Source organism: Pan paniscus, chromosome 20 (assembly GCF_029289425.2).
Source record: "Pan paniscus chromosome 20, NHGRI_mPanPan1-v2.0_pri, whole genome shotgun sequence".
Taxonomy (NCBI): Eukaryota; Metazoa; Chordata; class Mammalia; order Primates; family Hominidae; genus Pan; species Pan paniscus.
The window spans coordinates 39,316,979-39,339,866 of record NC_073269.2 but is presented as its reverse complement, the minus strand read 5'-3'; the positions used below and the strand labels follow the sequence as shown (position 1 = coordinate 39,339,866).

The following is a 22,888-nucleotide window of genomic DNA, read 5'->3' as shown; positions in this document are numbered from 1 at the left end:
AGACCAGCCTGGGCAACATGGCGAAACACCATCTCTACTAAAAATACAAAAATTAGCCCGGCATGGTGACGCATGCCTGTAATCCCAGCTACTCGGGAGGCTGAGGCAGGAGAATGGCGTGAACCCAGGAGGCAGAGGTTGCAGTGAGCTGAGATTGCGCCGCTGCACTCCAGCCTGGGTGACAGAGCGAGACTCTGTCTCAAAAAAAAAAAACAAAAAAAAACATGGTGTTTGTGAGGTATGTGACACCAGTCTTTATCAAGGCAGTGTGATGGGCTTTGGAGACAGAACAGAGTGGTGTTGGCTAGCACTCAACCCAGCTACACCTCCAGTCCTCATCTGGGGAGGATTGACAGTAAATATTTCATAGAATTGTTATGAGGATTAAGTAAACCAACATGAAAAGGAGCTAGCACAGTGCCTGGCACATAGGAGGCACAAAATAAGTGTTTTCTAGTGTGTCCATCCAAGAATAATTTGCTACCTAGGAGCCTGTTGTTGGTTTCCAATACTATTCTCCAATAACAGGAGCCGGCTCCTTACAGAAGTGGCTGATTCTAGGGCTGGGGCAGGAAATATACAAGGTGAGCCTGGAACATCTTGCAGTGCCAGAAAGTAAGGAAGTCCTCAGAAAGTGAAGCAACTGGGGAGGTGTGTCTCAGTCAGCTGAGGCTGCCATGACAAAATACCATAGACTTGAGGGCGTAAACAACACAACTTTGTTTCTCATGGTCCGGAGGCTGGGAAGTCCAAGATCAAGGTGCTGGTGAGGTAAATTTTACTCTGAAGCCTCTTTTCTTGGCATGGAAGTAGCTGCAATCTCCCCGTGTGCTCACATGATCTCTTCTTTGTGCACTTGTTGGGGAGTCTGTGTGGGGAGAGACCGAATTCTCCAGCATGTCTTCATATAAGGGTACTAATCCCATCCCGAGTGCCCCACCCCATGACCTCATCTTAACCTTGATTACCTCCCAAAGACCCCATCTCCAAATATCATCACATGTGGGGCAGGGCTTCAACATATGAATTTGGGGAGACATAAACATTCCATCCATAAGACTATATCAAAGGGCCACAGGAGCCAAATGAAAGTGCCCCCAGTGCCCAAAGCTGGAACTATCTGAGTGGCAAGACAAATAACGTAGTATTGGATTATAACCCAAAGTATGAGATGAATATCCATGAGTCCCTACAGATTTTAATAAATGATGGAATAAATGAATAAATGACAGAGAAGAGGCAAATCTCCCATGCAGAACTCCAAATAATTGACAGTCTGCCCTCAGGCTGGAGAGCTACACTCCCTGATTCTTAACTGTGGGCTACACATAGTGACTTCCTTTCGAAGCGTAGAATATGGAGGAGAAGAAAGAGTAACTTTATGGTGCAGAAACCTGACAAAGACTAGCAGGTGATCGAAGTCCACATCAGCAGTCATAAACCGTGTTGATAGCAAGTATCCTTGATAAGATGAGATGAAAATGGCCCTTTACCCTTTGGTCTTCCTCCTGAGAACTCATAACCCCAGTCTAAGAAAAACACCAAATTCCAATAGAGCAGCATTTTGTAAAATACCTACCTAAGACTTCTCAAAACTGTCAAGATCATCAAAACAAGGAAAGTTAGACAAAGTATCACAGTCTAGAGCAGCAGTCCCCAATCTTTTTGGCAAGAGGGACCAATTTCATGGAAGACAGTTTTTCCACAGATAGGGAGCAGGAGGGGAGGAGAGATCATTTCAGGATGCAACTGTCCTACCTCAGATCATCAGGCATTAGAGTCTTATAAGGAGCATGCAACCTGGATCCCTTGTATGCACAGTTCACGATAGGGTTCGCGCTCCTGTGAGAGTCTAATGCCGCTGCTGATAAGACAGGAGGCAGAGTTCAGGCAGTAACTTTTGCTCACCTGCCACTCATCTCCTGCTGGGCAGCCCGGTTGCTAATGGGTCTGTGGCTCAGGAAATAGGGACACCTGGTCTAGAGGATCCTAAAGAGACATGATGACTAAATGTGATGTGGTATCCTAGATGGGATCCTGGAACAGAAAGAGGATATTAGAAACTAAGGAAATCCAGATTTGAAGTACGGGCAATATTTAATAATGGACTTCAATTAATGATAATGTATCAATATATCTTCGTTAACTGTAACAAATATATGAATGTAAGGTGTTAGTAATAGGTGAAACTGGGAAATCTATACCTCCTTCTCAATTTTTTATAAATCTTAAGTTGTTTTGAGTCGTGCACAGTGCCTGTAATCCTAGCACTTTGGGAGGCTGAGGTGGGAGGATTGCTTGAGGTCAAGAGTTTGAGACCAGCCTGGCCAACATAGTTAGGCCCCATCTATACAAAAAAAAATTAAAAATTAGCCAAGCATGGGCGTGTGCCTGTGGTCCCAGCTACTTGGAAGACTGAGGCGGGAGGACAGCTTGAGGCTGGAAGGTCGAGGCTACAGTGAGCTGTGATAGCGTCATCCCACTCCAACCTGGGCAACAGACCGAGACCCTATCTCTTACAATAATTAATTAAAAATAAAACAGTTCTGGGAAATTTTTTTAAGTATTTGGGATGCATTGCAGTCTTAACATTAACCTAAAACAGTACTGTTTTAAAACATTAACAACCCAGGCCAGATTTTAGCCAAATGGGTAAAGAAGAAAGCAGCAGAAGAGCCTCAGGCCCCACTCCCTCCCTCAGTCCACGAGCGGTGACTGTGCTTCTGCCAGGCAAACCCAAATCACGCAGAGAAATGGAGCAGAGAGGAAGAGTAGATCTACAGGAGCTCCTCCAGGAGGAGACAGGGATAGAAAGAAGGAAGGGGAGGTGGAGGGGTCCACTTTGAGACTGCAGGGTGACGGAGAAGCCCAGGACACCATTTTTGGGTCTAGTGGGGAAGCCCCATCCTCCGCTGAAGGTCCAAACACCAGGTCAACCCCTGGAAGCCACAAGACTGAGCTGAGAAGGAAATGAAAAGCTTCCCAGACAGAGGGACATGGTTGTCCCTGGCACTCATTCTCCTATTCTCTTTCATCTGTCTCAGTCAATAGATGTTGATTGAATTCCTGCTCTGAGCCAGGCCCTGTCCCAAGTTCTGGGAGTCCTGTGAGGACCAAGCCAAGGGGCTGGAGAAGGGGGCAGGGGGGAGCTGGTGCCCAACAGATGAGACAGGGCCGAGGAGACACAGCCAGGCTGGGTGGGCTTGTGGCCTAGAATCCCTGTGCTTAGCGTCAGGAATCTGCGTCCACTCCTAGGCCGCCTTGACGGGTCCTTTTTCATCTTATTTTTCATTTAGATTCCCACGGTAATAATCAGTTCTTGTGTCAGCCTCAACTGGGATTCATATTGACTTGGGTTTAGCAGGTGGAGTCACCAGCCTATTTGCATAAATGTTGGGGTTTTGGCTGGAAGAGGAAGGTGGGGTTGTTGTCTTTCCTTTGCAGAGGTTTCTGGGGGGGAACTGAGGTGCAGAAGAAACTGGGATTTGGGGAGAGACAAGTGCTGTTTTGTAGTCCTGCAAAGAGAGTGACCTCCCCCTCCACCTCCGTGAACGATCCCCTGTGCCTTCAGCCAAGTGGGAACTGGAGTGAATGCAGAAACCACTTTGATGCGTCTAGGAAGTGATTCTTGTAAAAATCAGGAATCCGTGCCCTTGGCATAGGGGTATCAACTTTGTGAAGAAGAAGAAGGAGCTGAAGCAGAGGCTCCACTGAGGCCCTAAGGAGACTTTGGGGGCCTTAAATATGAATGGCCTGGGTACATTACGGGGGGTGCCCAGGAACTCACTAAGGCCGGGCACCCTCAGAAACACTTTGTGGTGGAGGTCAGAGCATTTGTTCTGTTACAGTGAAAAAGATCCAACTGCACCCATAGGTGGGAAGCCCTGGGCCAACTTGAGAGCCAAAAGAGCAAATGGAACATTCCAGTTTAATCTCAGCTAGACGACGGATAAAACTAAAAGTCGCAGCAGCCAGAATGGCTTGTGAGATCAGAGTGTGTCTAGGGCAGAGGGAAGTGGGAGAGGGAAGGAGGAGGATTCTTCCTTCTAGGGAGAGGGAGGTGGAGGATGATCAAGAAAAGCTGGAAATGCCCGCCTCATTCTGATATGCCATCTGGTGGGCCATTTCCTCCCAATTCCATATATCCAAATCCTTCCCATTCCCCAAACTCCAGTCTCAGTCCTGGCCTGTGTGTATACTTTGTTCTTATAGAGAAGATTGTCTCTCTTTCTCTCTCTCTCTCTCTCTCTCTTTCTCTCTCTCTCTCTCTCTGTGTGTGTGTGTGTGTGTGTGTGTGTGTGTGTGTGTGTGTGCTTTAGAGACAGGGTCTTGCTCTGTCACTCAGGCTGGAGTGCAGTGACACCATCATGGCCTGCTACTACAGCTTTGACCTCCTGGGCTTAAGAGTTAAGAGAGACCCCTGTTTCAGTCTCCTGAGTAGCTGGGACTACAGTTGTGGACCACCATGCCTGGCTAATTTTTCAATTTTTTGTAAAGACAGGGTCTCAATATGTTGCCAAGCTGGTCCTGAATTCCTAGGCTCAAGTGATCCTCCCACCTAAGCCCCACAAATGGGGATTACAGGCATGAGCCACTATGCTTGGCAAGACTCTGTTGTATATACATATTGCTGTGCTATGTACCTATGAGACTGTAGAAAACACAGCTGGGGAAATGGGTCCCTCCAACCTGAATGTGGGATCTGGGAGGCACACAATGACCTCCACTACAATCCACTTCTTGTGTCACTCGGATCCACTTCTTACTTACACGTAGTAAGTTAATCCCATCAGTGAACAGCTTCTCTGGGATTCTGGATGGCCTCCTTTCCTGGAGAAGCCTCCAAGAGGACAGCTAGTGGGATGAAGGATGAACAGCAGCTCCTACTGCTACAGCTGATCTCAAGGCTATAGCTGGTTTTCATCTTCTGCCTCCCCTACTACCCATTCTAGATTCCCTCACCCTTGGCTAGCACACCTCTCCTGGTCTAAGTAGTTCACCTGTGGGGTGACCCACACCTTCATGTCTGAGAAATCTGCATGCTCTATTACCATGTCCTTCTCAAGTCTTGGCTGCTGCACCTGTTGATTTACCATCAAAATTGGGCAGGGGATCATATCTGCAAAAGAAGTATAGGAAGAATAAATCAGAGGCTAATGAGATGGTTACCTACAAGAGGTATATGGGAACTGGGTAGAAACAGTGAGAGAGTTGCCAGACGATGGCTCAGATCTGTAATCCCAGCACTTTGGGAGGCCGAGGCAAGAGGATCACTTGATGCCAGGAGTTTGAGACCAGCCTGGCCAACATAGCAGGACCTTGTCTCTACAAAACGTATTTAAAAATTAGCTAGGCGCAGTGGTGCACCTGGAAGACACCATCTTAACCTAAGTGATCACAGTTCACATCACCAGCAATAAAACACGGAGACATCACGGACCCCCTGCTGCAATGCACCAAGAAGTGCACAGTCTCACTCCCATGTGGCATTCTTGCCAAATACACAGTCTCAATCTGATCATGAGGAAATATCATAGAAACTCAAACTGAGGAACATTCTATGAAATAGCTGCCAGTACTGTTCAAAAATATCATCATGAAAAATGAAGAAAGGCTGAGAAACTGCTCTGTAGTGGAGGAGATGAAGGGGACATGACAACAATGTCCCATAGGCTGCTAGAATGGATTCTGGAACAGAAAGGACATCAGTGGGAAAACGAGAAAATAATCAGATTGGATCTGTAAGTCTGTTAATAGTATTATGTCAATGTTATTTTCCTTAATTTTTTAGTTGTCCTTTTTTTTTTTTTTGGTGGGTTTGGGTTTTTTGGTTTTGTTTGTTTGTTTGTTTGTTTGAGCCAGGGTCCTGCTCTGTTGCCCAGGCTGGAGTGCAGTGGGGCAATCGTGGCTCTCCTGGGCTCAAGGGATCCTCTCACCTCCACCACCCAAGTAGCTGGGGCTACAGGCATGTGCCACCACACCTGGCTAATTTTTAAACTTTTTGTAGAGACGGGGTTTTGCTATGTTGCCCAGGCTTGTCTCAAACTCCCAGGCTCAAACAGTCCTCCTGCCTCGGCCTTCCAAAGTGCTGGGATTACAGGTATGAGCCACTGCACCTGGCCAGTGTTATTTTCCTACTTTTGATCATTGTTCCGGTCAGATCAGCTTTTGCTGGGAGTGGGGAGTGGAAGTAGCCTTGTGCTGAAGAGACAGGCACCCCTCCCTCACCACCCTGTACCAGGCAGGGTTATACATAGCACTGGTTAGCATGGCAGAGAACAGGAGATAAGTCTTCCAAGGCACACAAGACAGTATGAAACAATTCCAGGGAGCGCAGCAGCCATGGCCAGCCACCTTGTGCTCAACAATGGCGCCAAGATGCCCATCCTGGGGCTGGGCACCTGGAAGTCCCCTCCAGGCCGGGTGACTGAGGCCGTGAATGTGGCCATCAGTGTCGGGTACTGCCACATTGACTGTGCCCACGTGTACTAGAATGAGAATGAGGTGGGGGTGGCCATTCAGGAGAAGCTCAGGGAGCAGGTGGTAAAGCGTGAGGAGCTCTTCATCGTTAGTAAGCTGTGGTGCACATACCATGGGAAGGGCCTGGTGAAAGGAGCCTGCCAGAAGACCCTCAGCAGCCTGAAGCTGGACTACCTGGACCTCTACCTTATTCATTGGCCAACTGGCTTTAAGCCTGGGAAGGAATTTTTCCATTGAATGAGTTGGGTAATGTGGTTCCCAGTGACACCAACATTCTGGACACATGGGCAGCCATGGAAGAGCTGGTGGATGAATGGCTGATGAAAGCTATTGGCATCTCCAACTTCAACCACCTCCAGGTGGAGAGGCTCTTAAACAAACCTGGCTTAAAGTATAAGCCTGTGGTTAACCAGATTGAGTGCCACCCTTACCTCACTCAGGAGAAGTTAATCCAGTACTGCCAGTCCAAAGGCATCGTGGTGACCGCCTATAGCCCCGTCGGCTCTCCCAGCAGGCCCTGGGTCAACCCCGAGGACCCTTCCCTCCTGAGGGATCCCAGGATCAAGGCGATTGCAGCCAAGCACAATAAAACTACAGCCCAGGTCCTGATCCGGTTCCCCATGCAGAGGAACTTGGGTGTGATCCCCAAGTCTGTGACACCAGAACTCATTGCTGACAACTTTAAGGTTTTTGACTTTGAACTGAACAGCCAGGATATGACCGCCTTACTCAGCTACAACAGGAACTGGAGGGTCTGTGCCTTGGTGAGCTGTGCCTCCCACAAGGATTACCCCTTCCATGAAGAGTTTTGAAGCTGTGGATGCCTGCTCATCCCTAAGTGACCTATACCTGTGTTTCCTGTCTCATTTTTTTCCTTGCAAATGTAGTATGGCCTGTGTCACTCAGCAGTGGGACAGCAACCTGTAGAGTGGCCAGCGAGGGCGTGTCTAGCTTGATGTTGGATCTGAAGAGCCCTGTCAACAGAGTAGAAGTCTCTTCCAGTTTGCTTTGCCCTCCTTTTTGCCCCACTGGGGAAAGTACAACCTGAATACCCTTTTCTGACCAAAGAGAAGCAAAATCTACCAGGTCAAAATAGTGCCACTAACAGTTGAGTTTTGGCTGCTTGGAACTGTAATCCTTTCAGCAAGACTTCTCTTTGCCTCAAATAAAAAGTGTTTTTGTGGAGAAAAAAAAAGGACTGATACAGAGAAATATATGTTAAAATATAAAACATTTTAACAAAAAGAGCTTCTTATTTCAAAAAGTGTGAACAACTTTATGATAGTAACAAAAGCTTCTATTTTAAAAAGCCCTTTGTATTTATAGAAAGCATATATTTGCATGTATTCTTTGTAGTAGTATATTTGAATGTTATGGAATCAGAAACTTGCAAAAAATCCAAAATTCTAAATGCTATAGAAAATCATCATAAAAAGTCACAGACAGGTAAAAATATGATGTTCATGGATGTTCACAGGTGAACAGATAAAATATAGTATATACACACAATGGAATACTATTCAGCCTTAAAAAGGAAGGAAATCCCATCACTTGCCACAACCTGGATAAATGTTGAATAAAATAAGCCAGGCATAAAAGGACAAATACCAGATGATTTCAGTATAGGAGGTATTAACACAGTCAAATTCGTAGAGGCAGCAGAATGGTGGTCACCAGGGTCTGGGAGCAGGAGAGAAATGGGGAATCATTTAGTGGGTACAGAGTTTCAGTTCTGCAAGATGAAAACGTTCTGGAGTTCTGCTTCACAACAATGTAAATACACTTAACACTACTGAGCTGTATACTTAAAAATGGCTAAGATGGTACATTTTATGATATGTGTTTTTACCGCAATAAGATGAATGAATGAGTGAATAGCTTTAGTTAAAACAAAAGGTCACAGGTGATGCTGAGTTCTGTGGCTAATAGAGGAGCTATTTGTTCATTTCTGATAGCCATAATCCATCTTCTGTGCGATAGGCACTTTGCTGAATGTTGGAGTTAAATAATAATTAAGAAATGACCCCGTTTGTCAAAGTGTTTTCCATCTAGTTGGAGAGAGAGAGAAGTAAACAGTGTAAGGAATGTTCCACGTAGTGGGAATAAGTGCTGGGTGCCGGGAAAATACAAAGTAGGGGTGTTTCATGTGGTCTAGGGGTGGGGGAAGGAGTGGTAGGGTGGTCACTCGCGTCTTCTTGCTGGAGTACTGAAGGTGAGTAGGAGCTAGCCAGGCAAACGTGCAGAATGAAAGACCAGGTGAACGCATAGTGAGGAAGCCAGGGGCAGGGAAAGGCTTGGTGTGACCAGGATTTAGGATTGGAAAGGGCTCACGGGATTGAGAAGACTGGAGGCAGAGGCCTTGTCAAGGAGTTTGGATCTTGAGATCAATAAGAAGTCATGAAAGCTTTTAAGGAGGGGAATCATATATCCAAATTTGCATCTTAAAAGGATTATTCTGGCTTCTATGGTGAGAAACAGTTTAGAGGAGAGCAAGACTGGAGACAGGAATATTAGTAAAGATTTAACAGTAAGGAAGTGACCAGCGGCCCTTGCAGTAGGCTGAGAAATGAATGAGAGAAGAAACAATGAGTTAGACAACATTTTCTAGAAGTGTAGCTTTGAACGAGAGGAGATAGCAAGATGGCTGCAGGAGAATCTGGAGCCTAAAGATGTGTGTGTGAACATGTGTGTGTTCGAGTGGGAGGGACAGGCATGTTTAAACACAGACAGGGAGGACAGAGCCGAGCTGTATCCTAAGGGTATGGGAGGAAACCAGATCTCACTCAATAGAGCTTACTTTAGCTTAGGAGGAAGAGCGAGGGCAGGACTCTACTCTTATTTTAATAATAGGGAAAGAAACAGATGGATCTAAGTGTAAGTTTTTAGGTTTGCCATTAGAAAGTTAAGGGGTTTCTATATCATGGGTTTTGCTTTGTAAAATAGAAGGAAAGTTCATCCTGGAGGAGGAAATGGAGAGATGGTGATTTACAGAGAGAGTTAAGTGTGAAATGAGAGCTAAGAAGAATAGTAGAAAGAATGAGCTGACCCTGGGCCAGTCATGGTGGCTTATACCTGTAATCCCAGGACTTCGAGAGGCCGAGGCCAGCAGATCACTTGAGGTCAGGAGTTCGAGACCAGCCTGGCCAACTTGGTGAAACCCTGTCTCTACTAAAAACACAAAATTTATCCCAGTGTGGTGGCAGGCACCTGTAATCCCAGCTACTCGGGAGGCTGAGGCAGGAGAACCATTTGAACCCAGGAGGCGGAGTTTGCAGTGAGCAGAGATCATGCCACTGCACTCCAGCCTGGGTGAAAAAGTGAGACTCCATCTAAAAAAAAAAAAAAGAGCTGACCACGAAAAAGTGAGACTTCAGGGCAGCATGGGGCTGGAGATAGAATTCTGTCCAGTGTATTTGTGTGGTTGTTTCTAGGAACCCTACCATCAAAGATATTTCTTGGAATCTGACTTAGGAGCTTTGCCTGGCCTAGGCCAGCGCATCTGGATTTGAAAGGCTTGGGGAAAAAAACCATGAAGAGACACTGTTCTAGCACAACTCTAAATATAGTAGTAAGTTATATTTATTAAAAGAATGTGATATTGGCCCAAGAGTTGGCAAATAAACCAGTGGAACAGAACAGACAGCCCCAAAGCACAGACAGTTACATGTGGGAACGTACAGGATAAAAATTTGGCCCTCTAAGTTACTGGGGGAAGAAAGGCTTAGTCAATAAATGGTAAAGTGACAATTTGCTGTTGTTAGACACCTACCATGCATTGTGCATGAAAACAAGTTCTGAATGAAAATTAATATCTAAGTATTTAAAAAGTCCTTTTTGTATCATTAGAGGGAAATATTTTTATAAACTTTGGTTAGAGAAAGTTCTAGTAATTATCTCATAAGACCTAGGATCCAAAAAAGAACAAGCAACATATTTGACCACCTAAAATTAAAAAGTAGGCCGGGCACGGTGGCTCCTGCCTGTAATCCCAGCACTTTGGGAGGCCAAGGCGGGCAGATCACTTGAGCCCAGGAGTTCAAGAACAGCCTGGCCAAAATAGTAAAACCCTGTCTACACAAAAAATACAAAAATTAGCCAGGGATAGTGGCGTGTGCCTGTAGTCCCCACTACTCAGGAGGCTGGGGTGGGAGGATAACCTGACCCTGGGGAGGTCGAGGCTGTAGTGAGTGGTAATCACACCAATGAATTCCAGCCTGAGTGACAGAGTGAGACCCAGTCTCAAAAAAATAAAATAAAAATAATAAATAAATAAACTCTGTGTGACCCAAAAAAAAAGAGTTTTTTTTCTTTTTTATTACACTCTACAGCTATTAAGAAAAAAGTAGAGGTTTAAGTTAAAGGGTTAAAGAATAAACTACCAAATGGGAGAAAACATTTGTAACATGTATAACACGTACTGGGTTACTATTAATATATGAGCTTCTATACATCAAGTCTACCACTCTGCATTTGTCTCCTTAATTATAAATTAAGTGGCCATATATGTGTGGATTTATTTCTAGACTCTCTGTTTTGTTACAATGGTCTGTCTACACTAGTGCTAATATCACAGTCTTTTATGATAGCATAATAATATGCTATGGTAAACATAATAATAACGTTTGACATCTGGTAGTATGAATCCTCCAAATTCATTCTTCAAAATAAAAAGGGAAAAAATTTGTGATAATGTGTTTTCTCAAATGCGATGGGTAGAAACTCAGATATTTGTTATGCCATTAATATTTAACTCCTATTTTATGAATGTTAATTTATACCTGCTCAATATTTAATAATACCATAATAGAAAACTATACACCTACTAACATCAACAAAAATTTTTAAATGCAAGTTAGAAACCTGAAGAAAAAAATGTACAAAACACATTTTTAGTGGGATACCTTAATATACCTCTCATTCTTTGACAGGCCAGGGAGAAAAATACTTAAAAATACATGAAATTGAGGGAGCTCAGATGGTGAAATAGCAGAAAAACCTTCAAAGCAGCTATTATAAACATCCTTAAAGAACTAAAGGAAACCATGCTTAAAGAACTAAAAGAAAGGATGATAACAACATATCATCAAACAGAGAACATCAAGAAAAAGACAAAATTATTTAAACAGAAACCCATAGAAATTCTAGAATAGAAAAGCAAAATTAAAAAAAATTAAAACTTCACTAGAGAGATTCAACAGCAGGTTTGAGCTGGCAGGAGCAAATCAGTGAAATTGAGGCTAGATCAATATAGATTATCCAATCATAAGTACAGAGAGTTAAAAAAAATGAAGAGGAGAAAGAAAAATTATCAAAGCCTCAGGAAGATGTGAGATGCCATTATATGCACCAAAATACACACAGAAGAATTGGCAGGTAAAGAGGAAAGGCAGAAGCATCAATGTACTCAAAGAAACAAAGGTTGAGACTTCTCATATTTGATGAAAAACATTAATCTACACAGCCAAGAAGCTCAACAAATTCCAAGTATGCCAAACAAAGAGATCCACATCCAGATATATTACGGTAAAGATGCTGCAAGACAAAGAAAAATCTTAGAAGCAACAGGAGCAAACAACGTGTCACATGTAAAGAGTTCCCAGTAAGATTAAGAGCAGTCTTTTCATCAAAAACAATGGAAGCCAGAGGCAGTGGGTTGATACAGTCAAAGTGCTGAAAATAAAATTTCATCTAGCAAGCATCTTATATCCAGCAAAATTCTCTCTTAAAAACGAAGGCAAGATAAAGATATTCCCAGATAAACAAAACCTGAATTTGTTGATAGCACACCTGCTTGACAAGAAGTGTTCAGGCAGAAAGCAAGTGACTCCAGACAGTAATGTGAACATGCACACACACACAACATACACAAACACACAATACACACATACAAAGAACATTGGTAAAGGAAATTATGTAGAAATTACAAAAGACAGTATATAATTGTATATTTCTTCTCTCTTTTTTTTGAGACAGGGTCTAACCCTGTCACCTAAGCAGAAGTGTGGTGGTGCGAACACAGCTCACTGCAGCCTCAACCTCCTGGGCTCAAGCAATCCTCCCACCTCACCCTTCCAAATAGCTGGGACCACAGATGCGCACCACCACACCTGGCTAATTTTTTTAAAAAATTTTGTAGAGGCCGGGTGCGGTGGCTCACACCTGTAATCCCAGCACTCTGGGAGGCCGAGGCGGGTGGATCAAGAGATCCAGACCATCCTGGTTAACATGGTGAAACCAGTCTCTTCTAAAAATACAAAAAATGAGCCAGGCGTGGTGGCAGGCGCCTATAGTCCCAGCTACTTGGGAGGCTGAGGCAGGAGAATGGCGTGAACCTGAGAGGCGGAGCTTGCAGTGAGCCAAGATCACGCCACTGCACTCTGGCCTGGGTGACAGAGCGAGACTCCATCTCAAAAAAAAAAAAAAATTTGTAGAGGTGGGGTCTCACCATGTTGCCCAGGCTGGTCTCGAATTCTTGACCTCAAGTGAACCTCTTGCCTTAGCCTCCCAAAGTGCAGGGATTACCGGTTTGAGCCACCATGTCTGACCTTCTTCTCCTTTCTTATTTTAACTGATTTATAAAGTAATTTCATAGAACAATGTGTATATAATTGTGTTGTTGGGGCTATAATCTACTGAAATACAGTGTACTTGACACTGATGCTACATGGAAGGTGAGAGCAAAGCTATACTGGGAAAAGGAAAGGACATGAGATGGTAGCTGAAACTATAGCAATAAACAAAGACAACCGGAATGGGTAAATTAAAAGGTAATGGCCGGGCATGGTGGCTCACACTGTAATCCCATTACTTTGGGAGGCCGAGGCGGGTGGATCACCTGAGGTCAGGTGTTCGAGATCAGCCTGGCCAACAAGGTGAAACCCCACCTTAACTAAAAACACAAAAATTAGCCAGGCGAGGTGGTGGGTGCCTGTAATCCCAGCTACTTGGGAGGCTGAGGCATGAGAATCTCTTGAATCCAGGAGGCACAGGTTGCAGTGAGCCGAGATACCACCACTGCACTACAGCCTGGGCATCAAGAGCAAAACTCCATCTCAATAAATAAATAAATAAATAAATAAAATTTTAAAACTCTATAGATATACTTTTTTTTTTTTTTGAGACAGGGTCTTGCTCTGTCACCAGACAGGAGTGCAGTGGTATGATCACAGCTCAGTGCAGCCTTGACCTCCTGGGCTCAAGCGATCCTCCCACCTCAGCCTCCCAAGTAGCTGGGACTATAGACGTACGTGCCACCACACCTGGCTAATTTTCATATTTTTCGTAGAGACAGGGTTTCACTATGTTGCCCAGGCTGATCTCCAACTCCTGGACTCAAGCCATCCACTCTCCTTGGCCTCCCAAAGTGCTGGGATTACAGGCATGTGCCACCGTGCCCAACTGTGTAGATATACTTTTTCTCCTTTCTTCTCTCAGTTTCTTTAAAAGACTTCAGACTACATAATGCATTCATGATACCAAAGAATTGTTGGGTTTTTAACATATAGAAACATAATATGTATAATAATATGTGTATAACATATTAGCATAAACAATAATAATGCAGGAATGCTATTAAAATGCATAAATACTATTATACTATAATGCATAATAATAGCATTAGAAGGGAGTATAATGGAGCTATTCAGGATTCTATATTTCACTGGAACTAAGTCGTTATAAATCTGCATAGATTTTGGTAAGTTAGGCTAAATTACAATATAGTGATTGCTACATAACTCTGTGAATGTACCAAAAAACATTGAACTGCATACCTTAAATCATTGAATTGTATATAAATTATATCTTAATAAGTCTGTTTTTTAAAATAGACAAGGAAGATCTGAATAACAACATACAACATGATTTAATAGAGAAAATACATTAATGCTGTATAGGTCAAATAATATACATTCTTTTTAAGTATCGATAGAACATTCACACACAAAAGAATTTTACCTTAAGCAATAAAGAAAAGTTAATATATTCCAAAAAAGTAGGACTTTCATTGCCCAAAATGCAATAAAAAGGATCTTTAAAATAATCAAATAACTTGCCAATCAAAAGAGAAATCATCTTTTAAAAATCTTTTGGAGGTCGGACACAGTGGCTTATGTCTGTAACCCCAGAACTTTGGGAGGCTGAGGCAGGTGGATCACCTGAGGTCAGGAGCTCGAGACCAGCCTGGCCAACATGGTGAAACCCCATCTCTACTAAAAATACAAAAATTAGCCCAGCGTGGTGGCATGTGCCTGTAATCTCAGCTACTCAGCAGGCTGAGGCAGGATAATCTGGGAGGCAGAGGTTGCAGTGAGCCGAGACCATGCCATTGCACTCCAGCCTGGGCAATAAAAGCAAAACTCCATCTAAAAAAGAAAAGTATTTGGGGTATAATAAATCTTTCAGATACAATATGGCAATTTCAATTATGTTTAGAAAAGAACGATGAGGGCCGGGCACAGTGGCTCATACCTACAATCCCAGAACTTTGGGAGGCCAAGGTGAGTGGATGGCTTGAGCCCAGGAGGTGAAGATCAGCCTGGGCAACGTAGCAAGACCCCATCTCTATAAAAAAATAAAAAATAAAAAAGAGAAAAGAATGATGTGAACAGGCCGGGTGAGGTGGCTCACGCCTGTAATCCCAGCACTTTGGGAGGCCGAGGCAGGCAGATCACGAGGTCAAAAGATTGAGACCATCCTGGCTAATACGATGAAACCCTGTCTATACTAAAAATACAAAAAAATTAGCCAGGTGTGGTGGTGGGCACCTGTAGTCCCAGCTACTCGGGAGGCTGAGGCAGAAGAATGGCGTGAACCCGGGAGGTGGAGCTTGCAGTGAGCTGAGACTGCGCCACTGCACTCCAGCCTGGGCGACAGAGCGAGACTCCATCTCAAAAAAAAAAAAAAAAAAAAAAAGAGTGATGTGAACAGTATATATTACAATTTGAGGTTATAGTCAAAGCTTTATTTATACCTGACCCAATAGGGGAGCCATTTTGCCTATCATGTGGCCATTTTGAGGGCTCAGTCTCTTCCTAGCAATGGAGTGGGAGGCAAGACACATAAGATAGGTCTACCATAAGTGAAATTGCAGAAGAAGCCAGATTATACACAGCCTGTGAAAGCCATATTGATTGCTTGTATCAGGAGCAAAGCCATTGACAGGTGAATGAGACAAGATTCAGACAGGTTAACAACTGGAGAAGAGAAATCAGTGGATACAGGATACTGACATGAAAGAGAATGAGTTTAATAGCAGAGGATTCGGATGCTCTTTGGAAAATTAATAAAGTGACTGTCTTTGTGATTACACTGTGACAGTCCAACGGGAAATCCATAGAATATCATCACATGCCTTCATCACGTGCCTTCATCAGAGCTTTCCCCCATCAACACTTGACTCATTCGTCACTGATTTTTAAGAACAATGCATAATTGCAGCTATAACCTAGTTTTCTGAAATATAAAATAAAACTGACTTTTTGTAATGCTTGTTTAATTCTCAAGGCAAAGCTCCAATCATATCTTCTTTCACTGTATATGCAATATGGGTTCCTGTTTTAAGTGGATTCACTCCAATTCCTTTTTTGTTATCGCCATTCTATCTGTTCTAGGATAATGAGGACCTTTGGCAAATGAACTTTTCATCAGCAATTGGTTTCGTCACATGAATTTCTGTATCTGATTGCTGAAAAGGTGAAGGCGAAAAGTCGAGGGCCTTTCGGAACAAGTTGGGCAACTGAGACACGGAGTTAGCGGCGGCCCTGCTCCCTGCCCATCCTCAGAAAGGTGAGGTGCTGCCAGAGGTTTCAGAGTAGGGGGCACACACAGAGTAGGGGGCACACACAGAGTAGGGGGCACACACAGAGTAGGGGGCACACACTGGCAACTTCAGTTTAAAGCCATTTGTAGCCAAGTCATAGCCCCTGTTGGCAGTATTATACTTGCTCTCAGGCATTCGGGTCCAAATACCACTTCTCCCAGATTCAACAACAATGATCAAGTAGAACTCAGTCTTTTGGCCTGCCGTGTCCAACTTTTTCTTTTTCTTTTTTCTTTTTCTTTTTTTTTTTAAGTCCAGGTCTCACTTTGCTGCCCAGGCTGGAATGCAGTGGCGTGATCTCAGCTCATTGCAGCCTTGACATCCTGGGCTCAAGTGATCCTCCCACCTCTCAGCCTCCTGAGTAGCTGTGACTACAGGTGTGCACCACCATACCCAGCTACTTTTTGTATTTTTTTGTAGAGACAGGGTCTCACTATGTTGCCCAGGCTGGCCTTGGACTCCTGGGCTCAAGCGATCTGTCCCCCTGGGCCTCCCAAAGTGCTGGGATTACAGGCGTGAGCCCCCATCCCCCTCCCCAGTCTGGCCAGTGTGTCCAGCTTTTCTGTCCATTCACCTTCCTTCAGCTGCTCACCCCTCTCTTCCCTCACACAGGGCATCCTCCTCTGAAAAAAACAGATTCTCTTGACTACAACTGATCCTTGTGGGAAATGGTGTTGGAAGATTCAGCACTGGTCACCGTATGCCTCACGGGGATGGCTTCTTGCCTTTTAGAAACCACTTGAGTCACACAGGAACGTCATCACTGAGCCGCCCACCAGTATCGGCATCCAAGGTTTGGATTGACAAACAGTTGTTTCCTTGGAGCCGTGAATTCCAAACTCTTCTGCCAAAGAAAAGATGCAGTTGACGGTGTGTGGGCATGTTGTGACCTGCTCAAACACTTATTTTTGTATTTGTACCGTAGACCTACATACCATTACTCAACTGTGACTCTGATAAGACATATGGCAGCTTTAAAAAACTGGCGTAATGTGTCTTCTTCTGGAGTCAATAGAAAGAATTTAGCTTTCAGCAATGACGGAGGTGTGGCTGCTCCATTCTCTCCTTTGCCTTACTACAGATGACCTCTGCAGCTTTTCCAATAGAGGTTTCAAAGTCAAGTATTTTTTCTCTTATCCTATTTTTATTAATGTATTTAGAGTCTAGGTCTTGATCTATTGCCCAGCTGGAGTGCAGTGCCACGATCACGGCTCACTGCAGCCTCAAACTCCTGGGCTCAAGTGATCTTCCCACCTCCGCTTCCCAAGTAGCTGAGACTACAGGTGCAAATCACCATGTCTGGCTAAGTTTTTAAAAAAATTTTTGTAGACACAGGATCTTGCTGTGTTGCCCAGGCTAGTCTTGAACTCCAAGTCTCAAGGATCTCCCCACCTCAACCTTCCAAAGTGTTGGGACTACAAGCATGCACCATTATGCCCAACGAAGTTATTTTAATTTTTTGAAGATAGGGTCTTGCTATGTTGCCCAGGCTGGTCTCGAACTCCCACCCACAAGTGATCCTCCTGCCCAGCTCTTATCCTCTTTCAAAATTTACCAATGCATGGTAAACTAAAAACAATAGTTTTTTTTTTAACTCAAATGCAAGTTTGAGTCAAACTGTGTGCTTATTTTTAGAGCATACCGTAGTGCAGTAAATCAACTCCAGTGAACTCTGGTTGGCATGGGTATGTCTCTCCAATGGTCAAAGGTTACCTGCCTTCAGTTTCCTATTGATCCTAAACCAAAACAGACCCCTATCCAGCCTCATGAAGTTTGCTCACCACTGATTTTTCGGAGCCACATCATTCCCTGGGATCTTTCCACCCTGGCTTTTCCCAGCTGTGGGATTTCTAATCTAATTTATGGTATAAAAATATTAATGTGATTGGTTAACCCAGCCTGTGTGTTTTTTGCTTCAAGGTACCACCTCAGGATTTTAAATCTCTTGCACCAGATATTGAATATTTAATGCACGACTAAATTGTTGAGTCACAAACAAACAAAACTTGATTTCCCTGCAGAGGTGCACCTTGAGTTCCTATAACGCATCCTGTACTTGTATCTGTCATGGCCCCAGAGGGTGGGTACAGTTATTCCAGTGTGGGAGAATCTCAGATGATTAGCTGTAACCTCAGTGTTTTGAAGGTGTGACTTTTGTGGGCTCAGCCAGATAATTAATTAGATTTGAACAGCCCGTGTGCCCAACTTCTGTCCTTGAAAATAATTGAAGCCCTTCCAAAAACCAAAAAAGGATTATTTATGTCCTTTAGAACTTTAATCAAAAAACTTTTAAAAAATTTCAATAATTCTTAAAATGTCAGTAATTGCCCTAGTTCTCCGTGCATAAAGGGATTTATTAAGACTTACTTTCCCATGACGACTTGAAATAGAAAAGTCCAAGCTGAAAAAGAAGAACTGGAATAATTGGCTTTGATGAACTGAAGTTACTGCTCCCCATTGGAACTGTGGGTGCAGAGAGTTTAGGGCAGTGGATGGACTCTGAAAATACAGTCAGCGAATTAACACATCATACTGTGGAAGCAACAAGCAGTCCTGGAGCTGGACAGCATTGTCCAGTAACTGGGTCATCCGAGGCTTAATTCTCTCATGGTTTCAGCACCAGACACAGTGCTGCGGTTTTGCAGATAAGATCGTGTGCTCTGGGCCAAAATACAGGAAAGCCTCTCCCTGCATCAGTCCACAGATCAAACCCAGCAGGGAACCCAGGGCCTTGATGCCCAGCTCCTGATGCCTCAGCCAGAACCCCAGCCCAACCCGGAAAGCCTGAGCTCTCCCGTGGCAAATTGATGGGCTCTCTCTCTTGTCCTGGTGTGTGATTCCCTAGCTTCGGAAGAATGAAGAAAACACTGAAACTTCCCAGCGTTTTATTATGATAACTATTTTTTGAGACAGGGTCCTGCTCTGTCCGCCAGGCTGGAGTGCAGTGGTGCAATGGTAGCTCACTGTAACCTTGAACTCCTGGGTTTCACCGATCCTCTCACCTCATGCCTGACTAATTTTTAAAGTTGTATTTATTTTCTTTTCGTAGAGACAGGGCCTCACTATATTGCCCAGGCTGATGAAATTTCCCAGCTCTGTTAAGTAAGAATCAGGCAGCCTTCATCAGCCTGTGGAGAAAGCATCAGAGTAGGTAAAGAAAAACTCCTTAAAAGCAGATTTCACCTTCTGATTCTGTGATTGTCCCCAGAACGTCTTTTCATGACCTATATCCATCCATGTTGAATTTTGGATAAAGGGTAAAGGAAAAAGCTTACTTTTCCAGTACAGGCCGGACAACAGGTTTAAGATTGTATTAATTCAAAAGGGGTTGATTGGGAAGCTATCGTAGGCTCACACGTTTGGTGGGAGCTGGAAGACAATCCTGTTCTCAGGGAACTTGGTCACCGCCTCATCTTAGGAACAGCCAGTTGGAGATACAGCCAGATATCTTCCGTTATGACCTCTTCCTGCCATGGCCATCACTGCCTATGGATGCCCCGCCATCCTTGTGAGCAGATGCTCCGCCATCTTTAAGATCCAAGGTCTGGGCAGCAGACTGGACCTGAAATTGGCTGAGTATGGGTCACAGGCCCCGGTCCCCAGCATCCCAGAGAAGGAGGATTGGCCTCTCCAGCTTCCACAGAGGCCAGGGGGGCAGCGGGGGACAGTGGGAGACATGGATCTGAAGTTACCTCTCTGCCAAGACCACATGGTATGGGACAGGTCACTGCTCCTGAGGACTGAGGTGCCCCTGCAAGGGGATGCAGCAGCCAGGCAGCCAGACCCAACAATGGCCCCTGCCTGGCTGGGAAGGCCAAGGGACACCATGATTAGGCTTCAAGAGCCCAGCCCATGAGGATCCCTCCCTCTTCCGAACTCCCCAGGCATCTACAATGGCTCTCACTCAGCTGTCACATCCCAAAATGTGCCCAGGGTTCCCGAGTACCTCCCAGCGAGATGCCACACTTCCTACAGTGATCTCCAAGAAAGGCTGCACGGTGCCAGGAACATAACAATTACTCAAAACATGTGTGTTGACTGCGAATATGAAACCAATGACACATGTGAAATTGCATTGCACTGTGCTCTGAAAAACCCAGAACGCTGTTTGGGGAGAAATCCGGGAGTGGAGCGAACCCACGTCCTCATCTGAGATCCGTGTGACCTTGGCCAGTTTCTTCTTTCTGGGTCCCAACTTTTTCATCTGAGGATGGTAATATTTACCTTGAAGTGTTGTTGGCAAAATTGGAGATAATTTAGGCAAAAATGCCTGGCACATACCAAGCGTTTAATACACAGTTTAATAATTATAATCAGATGTGGACTTTTTCATATGATCTTCCTCTATCAGACACTTCATGCCATGATTAAAGACAAATGTGCCTTTAAGTTCTTTAGAGAAACTGATTAACCCCAAATTTGCTTTATATCATAGGCTATGTAAATATTGCAGACATAATTTTTTAATGTCCAGGATTTGTATAACTTCATATTAGAAAACTATTATTTCTTAATAATTTGTTTTAAATGATATTATAGAAAAAGATAGCACAACTTGACCCTCTGTCTGGAAAATCTGTTTTATCCTTTTGGATAACAGCAAAGACTTTGTTTTTTCTTTAGAGGTGGGGTCTTGCTCTGTTGCCCAGGCTGCTGGAGAGCAGTTGTGCAATCACAGCTCTTCTGGGTCTCAGAGATCCTCCCACCTCAGCCTCCTGAGTAACTGGTATTACAGGCAGGTGCCACCATGCCCAGCTAATTTTTAAAAAATTATTTTGTAGAGACAGGGTAAGACTTTTTAATCAAGGTTTTTAGTTTGATTTGAGGCAAAAAGATTAAAAGCCTTGGTACTTGGTTAATTAAGGTACTGACTTTTTAAACTGCCAACAAGTATCTATTGAGTGCTCACTGTATGCAAGGCACAGTCCTAAGCATTTAGTATGAACCAGGGGATAAAAGAGAGGAAACTCCCTGCCTTCCTGGGGTCCCATTCTAGCAGGGGAAACAGACCACAAACAATAGAAAACAGAGGTAAGCTGGACACCGTGTTTTTTTTTTTGCGTTAATTAACATATAAGAATTGCACATATGTATGAGGAACAGTGTGATATTTCAGTACATGTATGCATCGTACAATAATCAAATTAGGATATTTAGCATATTTGTCACCTCATATATTTATCATTTCTTTGTGGTGACAGCATTCAAAATTCTCTTTTCTAGCTATTTGGAAATATGCAATACAATGTTGCTAAACAAACATAATCATCCTGCTGTGCAATGGATCACCAATAGATAGGAGAACTTATTCCTCCTATCTAACTGTAACTTCGTATCAGTCTCTTCCTATCTCCCCCACCCCCTGCCCCTGCTTCTCTGATAATCACTATTCTACTCTCTACTTCTATGAGATCAGCTTTTTTTTTTGAGACAGAGTCTAGCTCTGTTGCCCAGGCTGGAGTGCAGTGGTGTGATCTCAGCTCACTGCAACCTCCACCTCCCAGATTGAAGCAATTCTCCTGCCTCAGCCTCCTGAGCAGCTGGGACTACGGGCGCACTCCACTGCAGCTGGCTAATTTTTGTATTTTTTTGTAGATACGGGTTTCACCATGTTGTCCCGGCTGGTCTCAAACTCCTGTGCTCAGGTGATATGCCTGCCTTGGCCTCCCAAAATGCTGGGATTACAGGCATGAGCCAGAGCGCCTGGCCACATCAACTTTTTTAGGCTCCACATATGAGTAAGGTCACATAGACTTTGTCTTTCTGTGCCTGGCTTATTTCATTTAACATAAGGTCCTCAAAGTTCATCCATGTTGCTGCAAATGACAAGATTTCATTCTTTTTTAAGGCCGAATAGTATTCCACTGTGTATATATACCACATGTTCTTCATCCATCCATTGATGGACACTTAGGTTGATTCCATATCTCGGCCATTGTGAATAATGCTGTAATAAACATAAGAGTACAGAAATCTCTTTGACATACCGATTTCATTTCCTTTGGATCTGTACCCTCTGGTGGGATTGTTGGATCTTATGGTAGTGCTATTTTTAATTTGTTGAGGAACCTCCATGCTGTTTTCTATTATTTCTGACTAATTTACACTCCCACTAGCAGTGCATGCTGTATTAAAAGGTGGTAAGTATCGTGGGGGTGGAAAGCGGAGGAGGCTAAAGAGGAACAGGCGTGGGATAAAGTACATTTTAAATAGCACGGCCGAGGCCACAGTGAGAAGGCCATGTGGAACCAAAGACTTACACAGTCCCATCAATAGGATCAAAGCCCCCAAAATGGGCCATGAGATTGGACTATCTAGAATGGCTTTCTAGAGATGTCGTATTACTCTGAAAACTGCCAAATTCACTTTTTCTCCTACCACCTGCTATCGTAGGTATAATCACAGTCACTCCCTTGGGAAATGTCTCCTCCCCTCCTCTCCACCTTCTCTTCAAGGATTATATATATAGGATTTGTGCTCACAGAGGCAGCTAGACTCCTACAAAGGAAAATGTTAAGTTCCTTTCTCTTGACAAGAGATGTGTTCCTGCGGGGAGAATTTTACTGTAACTGAAATTTAAGTAAAACT

General features: G+C 43.9%; 1 pseudogene; it reads left to right on the top strand.

The window, feature by feature from the left end:
• Positions 1–5,577: 5,577 nt before the first annotated feature.
• On the top strand, positions 5,578–7,675 carry LOC100990040 (aldo-keto reductase family 1 member B1-like; annotated as a pseudogene).
• The last annotated feature ends 15,213 nt before the right edge of the window (positions 7,676–22,888 follow it).